Source organism: Monodelphis domestica, chromosome 4 (genome assembly GCF_027887165.1).
Source record: "Monodelphis domestica isolate mMonDom1 chromosome 4, mMonDom1.pri, whole genome shotgun sequence".
In the NCBI taxonomy this organism is placed as follows: Eukaryota; Metazoa; Chordata; class Mammalia; order Didelphimorphia; family Didelphidae; genus Monodelphis; species Monodelphis domestica.
The window spans coordinates 450667199-450681030 of NC_077230.1; the positions used below are offsets into that span (position 1 = coordinate 450667199).

The following is a 13832-nucleotide window of genomic DNA, read 5'->3' on the forward strand; positions in this document are numbered from 1 at the left end:
CGGCTGTGATTGGTAGACGTAAAAATTTAAGGGAAGTGACACAAGAGAAAAAGTTCTTTAAAAGTGGAAACAGAGACACACACAGACACTGGAAGAGAGACTTTGAGTGAAGAGGGACACTTGGAGTTTGAAAGAGACACTCTTGGAGTGGAGCCTGCTGGAGTTGAGGCTGATAAAAGAATCTTCTGATTGAACTGACAATGTGGTGAGTGTAAAGGCTGACTTCCTTCCTTGCTTTTGAGGCGTGACCCTCCAGGAAAGACCCATTGTCTTTAAACATTGAAACATCTCTACTAGGACTTTCAACTACAGCTGTCTAAAATCCTCAAGGGGCATTGTGGATTTGGACTTTTGGAACATAGCCACCCAGATCCTTTCCTGATATATTCTCTATTTTCTCTCTCTCTCTCTCTCTCTCTCTCTCTCTCTCTCTCTCTCTCTCTCTCTCTCTCTCTCTCTCTCTCTCTCTCTCTCTCTCTCTCTCTTTGCTGCCTTGTACAATTACAAAACAAAACATATCTTTCAGCATGCTTATGTAATCTATTTGCAAACTCTCAAATGGACAATATGCCAAAGGTCTACCAGCCAAACCTTTCTTTCTGAACGCACCTTGATTGAATTTTTGGCAAACAGAACAACTGGTACAGATCACTCTTATATCCACTAACCACTTGGCTGAACTTAGGTCTTGCTCCAGATTTTACCCACTCTTGTATTGTGTTCAAATCAGGTGCTTGAGCTCCCTGACAGCAGCATTTGTACAATTATTAACATTCTTCCCTCTTTGATAATTATTATTATTATTCCATTTATTATTTCTCCATCCATTATTATATTGCCTATTGTATCCATTATTCCTATTTATTAGTCTACAAAATTGTCCTCTGAATCTGTACTCTCTTACAAAATGCCCTACACGATTACATAAAAAATACCTTGGAACTCCTTATCTCTTTCCTTTTGGTATGTATTGATTATTAGATTGCACAGATCTAAGTGCTGCCACTGCTTTTATCTCTTTGATCTCACTATCTCTGGCTTTATTCTTAGCATCCCTTAATTTCTTTCTCAAATCTTCAATCACTGTATCTTTGTCTTCATGAGATCTATCCTCTATCTAAACACAAATATGTCACTTTTCTTTTTAACTCTTCCAAACTTAGCCCTTCATAGTTTGGACAATTACTCTTTAAAAACTGCTTTATCTTGGGACAGACATTTTTAACAAACAATCTTTAGATGTGGGCAATGGTGTCTTCTGCCAACACATCAATTCCTAAATTTAATTCAGCCATTTCTGTAATTCTATCCAGGAAACTAGTTGGTGTTTCATCCTGCTTTTGTTTTATACTTTCAAATTTTGACCATGCATTGGGAGTACCTTTTCATTACTTCAGTTATTGATCTTCTGGCTTGCTTCATTTATCTTTAATCAGTAACAGAATTCATATCTATGTCCTCATAATCTTCAGGCCATGAGGTCAAAGGTGGATTATTTATGGTCTCTTCAATAAATTGGTTTCTCTCTCTTTTAGTAAGCAATTCCTCCATTAGCAAGAAAAAATCAGCATAGTCTGGGTCAAAGATTTTAATTGCCCTCTGAAATTCTTTTATGACTTTATTTGACTCGTCAAAAAAGCACGAGGGGTTCAATGCTTGATAGTTTCTAGGTCTTCAGGAGTGAATAACTTATGGGTCTTAATTTTAAATACTTCATCCAGAGTAACCACTGGTATATCTCTGAGAGGGAACAGAGTGGCTTGGGTCTTATTTATTTCTGCATTCTCTCTTTCTAATCTGGATAGTTTTTTTTTTACCATTTACTTCATTAACTTCCTTATCCATAATATTTTCCTCTAAATCATATTTAACACTATTATTTTGTATCATTTCATCCTTCATATATTGTTCCATAACTTCAAGTTTTTCTTTCATTAGCAACATTTGTTTCATTTCTAAATCTCTTGTGTAAAAATTAAAATTTAGGGAAAGCTGATGCAGGTAGAAATTAGTTTCTCTCTGCAAGGAGTATTATATTTTTAGAAGTTTATTGAAGATTAAAATATAAAGAAAACACAAGTAAGAAAAGCATGTGTCTAGGCCCAGAGAGCCTATTCATGACCACTCACATCTTGCCTGCTAGGTGGAGAGCTGCGTGTGCTCAGAAGCGGAAGTAGAAAAAAAGGCAGAGCCTATTCACCACCAGGTTAAATACCCCATCTCGCTCTCGGCCCAGGTGAGGTTTCAGTGAGATTAGAGGGCATTCTGGGGAAGTGGAGCAAGGACTTCTGGGGATTGAAGTCCTGGATTCAAGTCTCCATTTTTACACTTATCAGCCATTGTACAATTGCTCTTATTTTATGGAATTACTTACGGAATTAACAATTCCAAAAACCAGGTTTCTGCATTTATATAACACCAGCAAACATAAGCATAATAGAGGTCCATAGGCAAAAATGGTTCTGAGTGTTAATGACATAATCGGTTCTAGCCACTTATAACCTAGCATCATGTAACACAAGTTTGGAAATATTGTGAAAATCCCATAAGGGATATACAGGAAACAATCATAAACAAAGAGAAAAATAACATTTACCATGTTTCCTGACATGATGCTATATGTATAAATGAAGGTGTTATATAGGATAGGATACGTGGTGTTAGTATTCACCTTGATTACTTATAGTAATCGTCAAGAGAACAGAAACAACAAAAAAAGTGTAATATAAGGGCAGGGAGAGAATGGAGTCTACACCCCACCCCCCACCCCCCAGCTGAGTCAGGGCCAGAGTGAGGTAAAGATGGAATTGAGTCAAGTAGAGAGAGAGAGAGAGGGGATGGATTGTCTTCCCTCTCAGCTCTCCCTGACAAACCCCACTCTGGTTGCCTTTCAAGACCTTAACTTCTGTTCCCTCAGAGATGCTGGCTAAACTGGCTTGATCCAGTTAGCTTCTTTTTCCCTGGGGAGAGGAATGTCACTTCCATCCCCCCAACTTCAAGTCTCTCTCAAAATGTGATTGAGTCAGTCACTTGTTCTTATTAAAATTGTTTTATTCTAAGGGAACAAGGCAAGGGATAGGGGAGATGAGTTTAGGTATGAGTCAGAAGGGAAGAGGGAGCAGGGGGTCCCTAGAACAACTGAAACCCCTTCTCCCAAAAGTCTGGCAGATCAGGCTTTGCTGATCTGACCCCCTGGGGTCAGTTAGAAGAAGTCCTGGCTCTAACTGCATTGGCAACTGTAACCAGTCCAGGACTTTAGGGAATTTGGATGAAATTTTTCTTCTAGTGAACAGCTTCCAGTTGAAGTCCTATTCATTTAGTAGTTGTCTTCTTGGGGTATTGGGTCAAACTTTCACAGGAGGAGATGAGTGCTGGTTCAGAGATCTACCCAGTTCACCTTTCTGGTAGCTTCTCCAAGAGAAGAAGACTCTTTTCAACTGTTCAGATCAGCTCACTTCTTCTTTTCTCAGAATTCTCTCTCCTTCCTGTCCTTTCTCTGTTCCTGAAGAATTCTCTAGCTTGCCAGATCTGTTTCTCTCTTCAGATCTTACAAATCTCTTACAAAAGCAAAAAAACAAACAAACATTTTTTCTCCTAGCACATGTGCTTTTTACCCTTTAAATTTTTCCTTTTAAATTAATCCTTTTAATTTTTAAATCCCCCCTAGTGTCAATCAAAGTCAGCATTCTATGTTTCAGCACCTTGGATAGCAACCAGGTGCTGAGAAGGAAATTAGAATGTTATGGGGTATTTCAACTGCCCTTCTTACTATGGCCTAAGCCAATTTTTGTAGATTTGACCTACTGACTCACCAACTGAAATAATATATATATATATGTATATATATATATTTATACATATATATATAATAAGTATATAGATAAATAAATATAACTTTATTTAAGCTAAGGAAGGAAGGGAAGGGAATTAGGAAGTTCTCATCTTAACCCCCAAAGTCAGAGTACTAAATCCCACTACTTTCTATAACTATTCTAATTAACTCCTTAATTACTACTTAAGATTCGGAGAGGGCTTATAGGTACAGGAACAAAGGCCAAAGGTAGTCTCATAGACTGATGTCCTCTTGGGTCTGGCAGAAGTCCCAGTAGAAACCAGTAGCAGCACACAGGATCAGGAAGGGGAGAAATGACTTCACTCAAACAGTCCACCTATTTCTTTAGGGTTCTGGAATTTTCTCTCTCTGCTTTAGTACTTCCTGCTTTCAGCTTGCTCCTGCTAAAATCCTTTATAACACTTTGTGTCCATCTTAGTAATCAGTCCTTGATATAGTACTGTCAGCTTATCAATTTGTTTTATGGCCAACACTAGTCTTGGGTCATCACTGGTATTCTGCTTGCCCCTAATCAGATTTAGTCCCTTCCTCAAGTACTTAAAAACATTTGCCAAAAGAACATGTGTGCCATATGGAGCAAATAAGAATGACCATAGATTTCCAGCTTCTTGTTTGATCCATTCCCAGAGCTGCATTAATTGGATCATTGGTCATAGGTAGTCAGTAAAAAGATTCCATATGGTATGTTATAAAAGGAATTTGGTGAGGAATGAACAAGAGGGAAACATATAAAAAATTCAGATTTATTAGTTGGGAAGGGGAGAAAGGAACAGGGGTTAGGGGAATTACTACAAGTTATCTTAAACACCAATTTCTATAAATCATCTAAAACTATCTTATTCTAAGCTAAGCAGTAAGTTTCCCCAATAACCAAGTCTCACAAATGGAGTCCAATCAAATGGACCAGGATCTTCAGTTGATAACTGTCCAAACAGGTCCAGTGGTGAAGTGTGTCCTCAGTCTTCTTTACTCAAGCTGGCAGCAGCAGTTCCAAGATTCCTCTCTTCAGTTGGTATCAGGAGAAGCAGAGACCTGTTTTTCCAAGCCTCCAACCTCAGGTCCTTCCAGGAGAGAAGTGCCCATACAGTTGGGACTTAGAACCTTTCCCTGGATCTCCAACCTTAGGCTCCCATGTGACTCTCAGTCACATGCTCCTGTCAATCACTCTGACATATGCATTACTCAGTTTGTTTTTTGTTTGTTGTTTGCAAAACGTCCTTTCCCTATCACATTCCCCCCTTTTGCATGAAACAAAATTGTGTTGGAAACACTATTTTTGTATTTGTACACAATCTAAAGTACTTACCAATTAACTAAACTAAGGAATCTACCCAAAATAGCAAATAACCTACACTTAGCTTCTTAGTCTAATTAATACTGACCTATTCTAGGGAATTTTAACAAGGAAAAAGGAAATGGAATTAAATAATGAACAAGTACAAATGTCGAACAGAAGCAAAATCAGAACAGCAAATAACATCAGACAAAAGATAAATATAACTTCCATGCAAACATTAAACTTAAAATACTCTTATCAGCTAATACAGAAAATTGTATTTACTACTATTGCAGTACATTAACATTAAACTTATATAAAAATTTTTGAAAATTACAATAAACATACCATTGTATAAGTTTTACACTGAAAATCAAACCAAACATTAAACTCATTCATGCAAATACATGTAACACTAGATATAAGTGAGCTATGTACATAATTTACATATATATACATATAGTACATACATGCAATGTATGTATGCTATCCATATTGTAAAAATTAAATTAGTCTCTACTGATAAAGATATATTTTATGAGTTTTATTAAAGATTATTAGAAATCAAGGAAATAAGAAAATACAAAATAAGGAAAGCACATGCCTAGGGCTGATTAGCCCATTCACAATTCACTTACTACATCTTGCCTGCCGAGTAGAAAGACGCATGTGCTTAGAAGCAGGAGAAGAGAGAGCTTGGGAGACAGAGAGTCCTTTAAATACTAAATTGTGTTCTTGCACTCAGGTGAGGACTCAGATGAGATTATAGGGAATTCTGGAAAGTACCAAGGACTTCTGGGGATTGAAGTGCAGGGTTCAAATCTCCATTTTACATCCCCCCCTATGATCTTATTGGGAAACCAGTTTTCCCCAAAGTATCATGGAAACATAATCAACTTAAAGATTACAATAGTTTGAGGATAAGAGGAAAAGAGAACAAAACCAATGATTGCTAGGCACATTGACAAAAAGCCAGTTAGGGGGCAGTCCCCTTTGATATAATAGTATATATACAAAACACATGCATTCAAACCCCACACCCAAAGTTCATTCTTGATCTTTTTTGTGCAACTTGTGGTCTAGGAGGCATCTTCATGGTGTCTTCTCCAAACAGTTCAGTTTCTGGATTTGGAGAAGTATCATGTTTCTTAACCTAAAACTTCTCTCTCAAGGAATTAAAATTTGTAATTTAAAATAATAATAATTATACATCCCCCCTCCCCTGAAGAGGGTGATTGAAAAACACAGGGATCACTTAGGGATGCATGGCTGAGTTATGAGGTATATGAATCAATTGGTAAGAGAAATAAAAAAAAACATTAAAAATCCAAATAAAAAAAGATAATTTCTGGATGAAATATAGATTATCAAAGTCTTATGTGTAAAAATTCCAAGTAAAGGAAAAGTAAATCTATATAACAGGACCTTGAATCAGAGCCCAATTAAAATGATATATGCAAGTAAGCATTTACCCAGTCAGTAGCCAGGACTACAGAAAGTTGACACATGAAAGATAGAAAAGTGACTAGATTATAGGAGCCAGGTAGGAGCTAAATTTGAGATACTCATCTGTAAGTATTTTCACAAAGAGTGTGGATACAAGGAAGGCCTATGACTTAACATATGTCAAGCGTCGCAACCTTGAGTCCACATTAATATTTCCTGTGTGCTCTTTTTGGCACCATTCAGGTTTAGCTTTGTGCTTCTTTGGCCCTGTGCAATGGCTCTTTTGTAGATCTTGTCCTGGAATTGGACAGAATCATTAAGCAAAGTCCCATGATTTTTTTTAAACAATTAGTAGCATCATTTTTATTGTCTCAAGCTTTTTGGACATGCATTGACATTATAGCAAATGTATTTTAAACTTATATTACTGCTAAATAAAAAAAATAAAGAAAATCTTAATACTGGTGACATGGGCTTCAAATATAAAAAGGAGAGAAAAAATAAAAAAAAACCTGAAATAGTATATTGCACATGCAAGAAAAATATAATAATAAAAGAGTTTTAAAATTCAAAAATATAGCTTACAATCATTGACACACTGTGTCAGGTAAGAAAATATAGAATACAAGGCTTTCTCACCAAAAATGAGATCCATTTCCTCTTCATGTCTGGCCATGATCCACTGTGAGTACAAGCAAATGAATTTCACAAGGTAACAGTTTTTTTAAAATAAAGAATAGTAGTACAAATATGTAGGTATCAATATCCCCAAAATTCTCAATAGTCCAGTTAATTACAATAGCAAAAAAACACTATCATTTTTACATGAGTCTGCTGTATGACATTTAAAGAAAATGGATACTTATCACAAGTTTTTACAGACATAGCAAATCTTTCAACCTTGGTAAACATATTTAAACAAAGTAAAACTCATTTGGGTCTAGAACATCATCAAGAAATCTAGATACCATTACAAAAAATGTGGCAGAGGAGTCTAGGAAAAACCCAAACCCCTGTACTGTTGATATTGGGTAAAGTGAACTTAAGAGTTATAAATGAGAGAAGCTCCTCTTTTGGGAGTCTTCTAGGGGTACAAGTATGGTATGAGACTGTGATGCCCCATCCATTCACATTTTTATAAATGTGGGAGGTGGGGATTAAATTTCTATTTCACTGCAGCTACTAAAATGGACCTTACCTCCTGTTAGGGGCAGGCAAAATGACCAGGGATTGTTAAAACAATTCTAAAAATCATTTCTAAAGACTCCTTAAAATCAATTTGAGATATTTAGCTCATTAAATTTTCCAAAGGTTGTTATACAATTGTAACCAGTTCTGATGAAGTCCATCTATTCTCTTTGTGACAGAAAAAGGCTGTTTTTATATATGGGCTTATTCAATAATATTTGTTCTGTATAGTTATAGGGGAAAAGCAACAGAATTTAACAATAGTTAATACCCAGTACATTAAAATGATTCAGTGTAATAGAATAGTATTGAATACATTAATATATGAACTTAAAACCAACAAAATTAAATCTTAAAACAATCAGCAAAATGCACTAGAAAACAGAGATTTTTATAAAACATTGGATTCTGAAATGCCTTAAAAATATAACCTCCAGTCTCTTTAAAGTTCCTTGTTTTTTTTTTATCCATTTAGATGCCTATGGTCAGAGGGCAGAAGATTGGTAAGGGATAGGCAATGGGGGTCAAATGGCTTGCTCAGAAGTGTCCGAGGCCAAATTAGAACCCAGGACCTCCCATCTCTAGGCCTGGTTTTCAATCCACCTAGCTGCTCCCCCCATAGTAAGGATGGGTTTTGGGAATCTCAGATTGGGCCAAAGAATTGCAGGGAGTTAGAAATTCTCTTCTGATTCTCAGGTGAGATAAATAAAAGGACCAGTGCACTCAAAAGTTATCCTTTGAAATAAGCCGCGCTCGTAACTTCCTGTTTGGAAAAGTCTCTTCCTTCTCCTCATTGTCCCCCCTTGTGGTCCCCTGCCACCACGTGGAGGCTAATTGTAGCCTAAGGAAAAAACACCCCCGTTTTTACCAGCTGGTGTTTGATTCCAAAGACACAAAGGGCAGCTACCAGCAGACTAGGGCGGAGTGATCTGGGTTGGAGGCCAGAGTTGCTGGGGCCGGGGATCTGCTGGGCCAGGTGAGTGAGAGAGAGGCCAGGAGCAGGAGCTGGAGCCAGAGCTGGGGTGGGCAGGGCCAGGACCAAGTGAGCTATGTTGGTCAAGAAGGTGTGGAGAGGCAATCGGGGATAGCAGGAAGCAAGAGCAGGCAGCAGGAACAGAGCTGATCAAGAGGCTTTTCTGAAAATCCTTGGAGGAACATGGCTTAAAAAAAATCTAGGCATTAGTCACAGTAGAGAAAAGATTTAGTAAAGTTAAGATTCAGGGTATTTCGTCACAACAGGTGTGGTCAGCCAAACTGTAAAAGTTAAATTAGTCACTACTGATAAAAATATTATTTTTATGAGGTTTATTAAAGATTATTAGAAATCAAGGAAATAAGAAAACAAAATGAGAAAAGCATGTGCCTAGGGCAGATTAGCCCATTCACAATTCACTTACTACATCTTGTCTGCCGAGTAGAGAGACACATATGCTTAGAAGCAGGAGAAGAGAGAGCTTGGGAGGCAGAGAGTCCTTTAAATACTAAATTGTGTTCTTGCACTCAGGTGAGGACTCAGTTGAGATTATAGGGAATTCTGGGAAGTACCAAGGACTTCTGGGGATTGAAATCCAGGGTTCAAATCTCCATTTTACAATATGCACATATACACACTTATGTACACTTCATATTTGCATATATTTTACATATATACATACACTATAATGCAATTAATTTACAATCCTATTATACACCCTATGAATATATATTTACATATTTATTTACAGTTTTGTTTGATATGTGATATCATATGTTTGTGATGTGTAATGTAGGATATAGTACAAGTCAGTTTCTAATTTTCTTATCTTACTTAATCATAACTAACTAGTTCCTATCTTCAAAATACTTCTAACTAGATTTCTATCTCTAAACTAAATCTAAATAATGTCTAACTACATTTTGTTAGTAACTATCTTATCTATAGCTAATCATAACACTGTTAGTACCCTAACTATATATTGTTTCACTCATTTAGGTAGTGATTCAGTTTAATCTAACCATGTTTATATTTTTGTTTACGTTTTATTATGTTATTTTTGCCATGCCATGTTGTTTTGCTATTTTAATGTCAGTAGTACTGTTATGTAAGGGTTATGCTACTGTTATATGCAACATACTTACCCCTACTTCAGATATTTCTTACTCTTCTCTCCTCCTCCTTGAACATTCTTCTGCAATTCCATAGTAGTAAATATATTTGTGTTTGTATGTGAATAAATGCTGTTATTTTGTACTATAATACACCACCCCAAAGTATCAATTCATTAATCCATTTATCCTGTAATCCTCATCATTTCAAATTTCACAAAGTCTTTAAATTTATAAAATTTCAGTCTTTTAAGAATGTCCATTAATTCCTGAATTCTCCTCTTCATCTGCATTGTCCTCTTCTATCATCTTCCGCAGGAATGATCCTCTCCTTACTGATCTTTTTGACTGTAGACTCAATTTGACTTTTTGACTGCAGACTCAATTTGACTGACGATTCTATCTTTCTGCCATCTCTTCTTCATTTTCTTCTTCAATGATTTGTACATTTTCATTATTTATACCATGTGCTAATTTTATATGTGAACAATGATACCATGATTCTCTACCCAAAACTTTTACTGAAGATGGAGAAACTAACACAATAGTGTAAAGACCTAACCAACTTTCTTGTGTTGCTGATGTTTTAGCAAAATTTTTTACATATATCATATCTCCTGGTTCATAATTATGAAGAGAATAATCCAAAGGACCAGTTTGAATGAATACTCCCATATCATGTAATTCTTTTAGTCTTTGTTGTAAAGCACTTAAGTAAGAAGCAAGTTGACAATCTCCTCCTAAGAGAGATGTACAGACTATCTTACAAATTTTTGCTTGTAGTGGAGAATGTCCCAAGAGCATTTCATAGGATGATATATGTAAATCTGCTCTTGGCTTCATACATAAGTAAAACAAGGTATGGGAAAAATCTCTGACCATTTGAAATTTTCAGCAAAGAGCTTCCCCACCATAGTCTTTATTTCCTTATTTACGAGCTCCACTTGCCCTGAACTTTGTGGATGATAAGGAACATGATATTTTGGTGTTACTCCTAGATTTTCATAGACTCTTTTCAGGATGTCATGAGTGAAATGCGATCCTTTATCAGAGTCTATTGTTAGTGGTACTCCAAATCTAGGTATAATTTCCTTAATCAATGCTTTCACCACAAAGCTAGCTGTATTTGTATTTGATGGAAAAGCTTCAGGCCATTTGTTTAATCTATCAACAATTACCAATCAAATTTTTATCTTTCAGCTTTTGGCATGCTGATATAATCAATCTGTAGACTCTCAAATGGACAATACGCTAAAGGTCCTAAATATTTCTCTCTGAATGCCCCTTGATTGAATTTTTGGCAAACAGAACAGCTTGAGCAGATCTTATTTGCTACAGTACTTATTCTAGGAGCAACCCATTTTTCTCTTTACCATGTCAGTTACAGCTTGAGTACCAAAATGACCTTTTGTGTGAATGGATTGACACAAATAGGTATACAGATCTTTTCGTAACAGTGGCTTTCCTGTATCTGTTAACCATATACCATGTTCTTTTCTTGCTCCAAACTTCTCTTTCCATTTTTGTATTTCTGAGTCTATATAAGCTTTTTCTGGTGATCAGATTCTATAGTTGATATGTTCATGACATACACTGGGGAATTTCTGACAGCAAACTTCGCAGTTATATTAATTCTATGATTTCCTTTAGCAATTGAGTCTCTGCTATTAGTATGACTTCTGCAATGGATTACCACTAGCTGGTTAGGCTTCTGGATAGCATCCAACAACTCAGTTATAATTTCTGCATGAGCAATTGGTTTTCCCGATGCAGTAATAAAACCTCGTTTCCAGATCTTTCCTATAGCATGACACACTGAAAAAGCGTAATGGGAGTCTATATACACATTTGCACCTTTACCATCAGCCAGACGACATGCTTGCTTTAAAGCAACCAACTCTGAGCTTTGAGCACTAAGGTTACTAGGCAATGATTCATACCACAGTGTCTCAAATTCTGTGATAACTACAACACCTATACATCTAATTCCATTACACAAATATGAAGAACCATCTGTGAATAAAACCAAATCTGGATTTTCGATTGGAGTGTCTTTTAAATCCATCCTTGGCATATCCACTAGATCTACTGCTTCTACACATTCATGTGTAATGGTTCACCATTCTTTGGCAAATCAGGAAGAAGTGTAGCTGGGTTTAATACACTATACCTTTTCAAATCAATGTTTTGACTACCTAGAAGTATAATTTCATACTTATTCGTTGGTCTGAATATGCTTGAGTATGAAATTTCCTCATTAGTGCTTCTATTTGATGTGAACAAAATACCGTCAATGAACATCCCAAAACTAAGTCTGATGACTTATGAACTAACACAGTTGCAGCAGCTACACCCCTTAAACAAGGAACTCTTACCTGCAGCAATTGGATCTAGCTGACAACGATAGTATGTAGTGAAAATTTCACTTTTGAAGGTTGTTATAATATTAAAACTATGGCTGCCAAGGAATTTACTTATGAAATTCCTAAAATGAAACACTCAAGTCAGAATGGAATTTATGGTGGTTTAATCACAATGGGAGTAAGGAAAGGGAGAGGGAGAGAAATAGAGAGGAGAAAAGGGAAAGGGGTTACTCAATCTCTGGCCAGAGGGAGATTAGGCCCAAAGGGCCAAGATAGAGATGGAATCAGTCCTTGACTTACATGACCGATCTGAAGGGAAGCTGTCTGCGGGCCTCCACCTTCCTCAAGCTCCTAGCACGAATTGCCATCTATCCCTGTCCACAGGAAGTGAGCGAATTCCAGAGACTGTTCCCTACCTCACTTCCTGTGCCTCACAAAGCTTGGCTTAGGTCAGCCCAAGTGGGCAGTTAGTTATTTCCGATTTGTCATTGACTAGCGCATGCCCGTGTAGTGTGGGTGTGCACAATTTTGGATGCTAGACCAAGCAAGATGGAGATTTTAAAATTCACAAGTATCCAATTGGATGATAACTTTGTCCTAAAGTCTGTGTCAGTACAGATGCAATTCCTTTCATCTCATTCACAAATAATTGAAAAGGTTTAGTATAGTCTGGGATTCCAAGAGCTAATACAGATAAAATCGCTGCCTTTAGCTTACTTAAGGCTTACAGATGTTCAGGTTTGAGTTTCAGAGGTTCTGGTTCTGTATTCCTGGTTATATCCGTTAAACATTTAGTAATTTCACTATACCCAAGTATCCATTGTCAGCAGAAACCAGTTGTCCCAAGAACAGCTCTGAGTTGCTTCTTGGTCTTAGGTGCACCCAGTTTCTGGATATCAGCTATTATTTTCTTAGTGATATTTCTGGAACCCTCTGACAACACAAAGCCAAGATATTCAACTCGAGGCAAAACCCACTGAAGTTTTGCTTTAGAGATTTTATGTCCATATTTATGTAATTCAATCAAAAGAATCTTGCTAGCTCTTAAAAACACTTTAGCAGATGGAGATGCTAGGAGGATATCATCTACAAAATGTACTATTTTACTTTCCTTGAATGTTATTGTTTTAAAGTCTCTTCAAAATTTGAGAGAATTGACTTGGGCTATTGCAATACCCTTGTGGAAGACGAATCCACGTCTGTGCTTACTCTCCCATGTAAAAGCAAAGATATTTTGAGAATCCTCGTGAATTGGTATTGAGAAAAACGCCGAACATAAATCTACCTCGGTGAAATATCTTGCTTGACTTGGAATGGATGATATTATAGCAGCTGGGCTTGGCCCTATAGGATTTATCTTTATTACATGATCATTTACAGCTCTCAAATCCTGTATGAATCTATAGACAATTCTGCCATCCTGATCCAGCTTTTGCTTTTTTATTGGAAGTATGGGTATATTGTATTCTGAGAAACATGGTATTATAATCCCTTATTGAATTAGGGATTCAATGATAGGTCTGATCCTGTCTATAACTTCTTTACTCAAAGGGTATTTAGGAACACAAGGAACTGGTCCTTCCTTGGTTCTCACTGTTACTGGATTTCAATACTGATTTCA

General features: G+C 36.6%; 1 protein-coding gene across 5 annotated transcripts in view; it reads left to right on the forward strand.

The window, feature by feature from the left end:
• LOC100016469 (zinc finger protein 260-like) overlaps nucleotides 1-6469 on the forward strand; it is a 47165-nt gene extending 40696 nt beyond the window's left edge. For all 5 annotated transcript variants that reach the window (XM_056796929.1, XM_007492191.3, XM_016422323.2 and 2 more), the window contains exon 6: nucleotides 1-6469. This exon is cut by the window's left edge and continues 22260 nt beyond it. The gene's annotated coding sequence lies outside the window, so the exon portion shown is untranslated.
• The last annotated feature ends 7363 nt before the right edge of the window (nucleotides 6470-13832 follow it).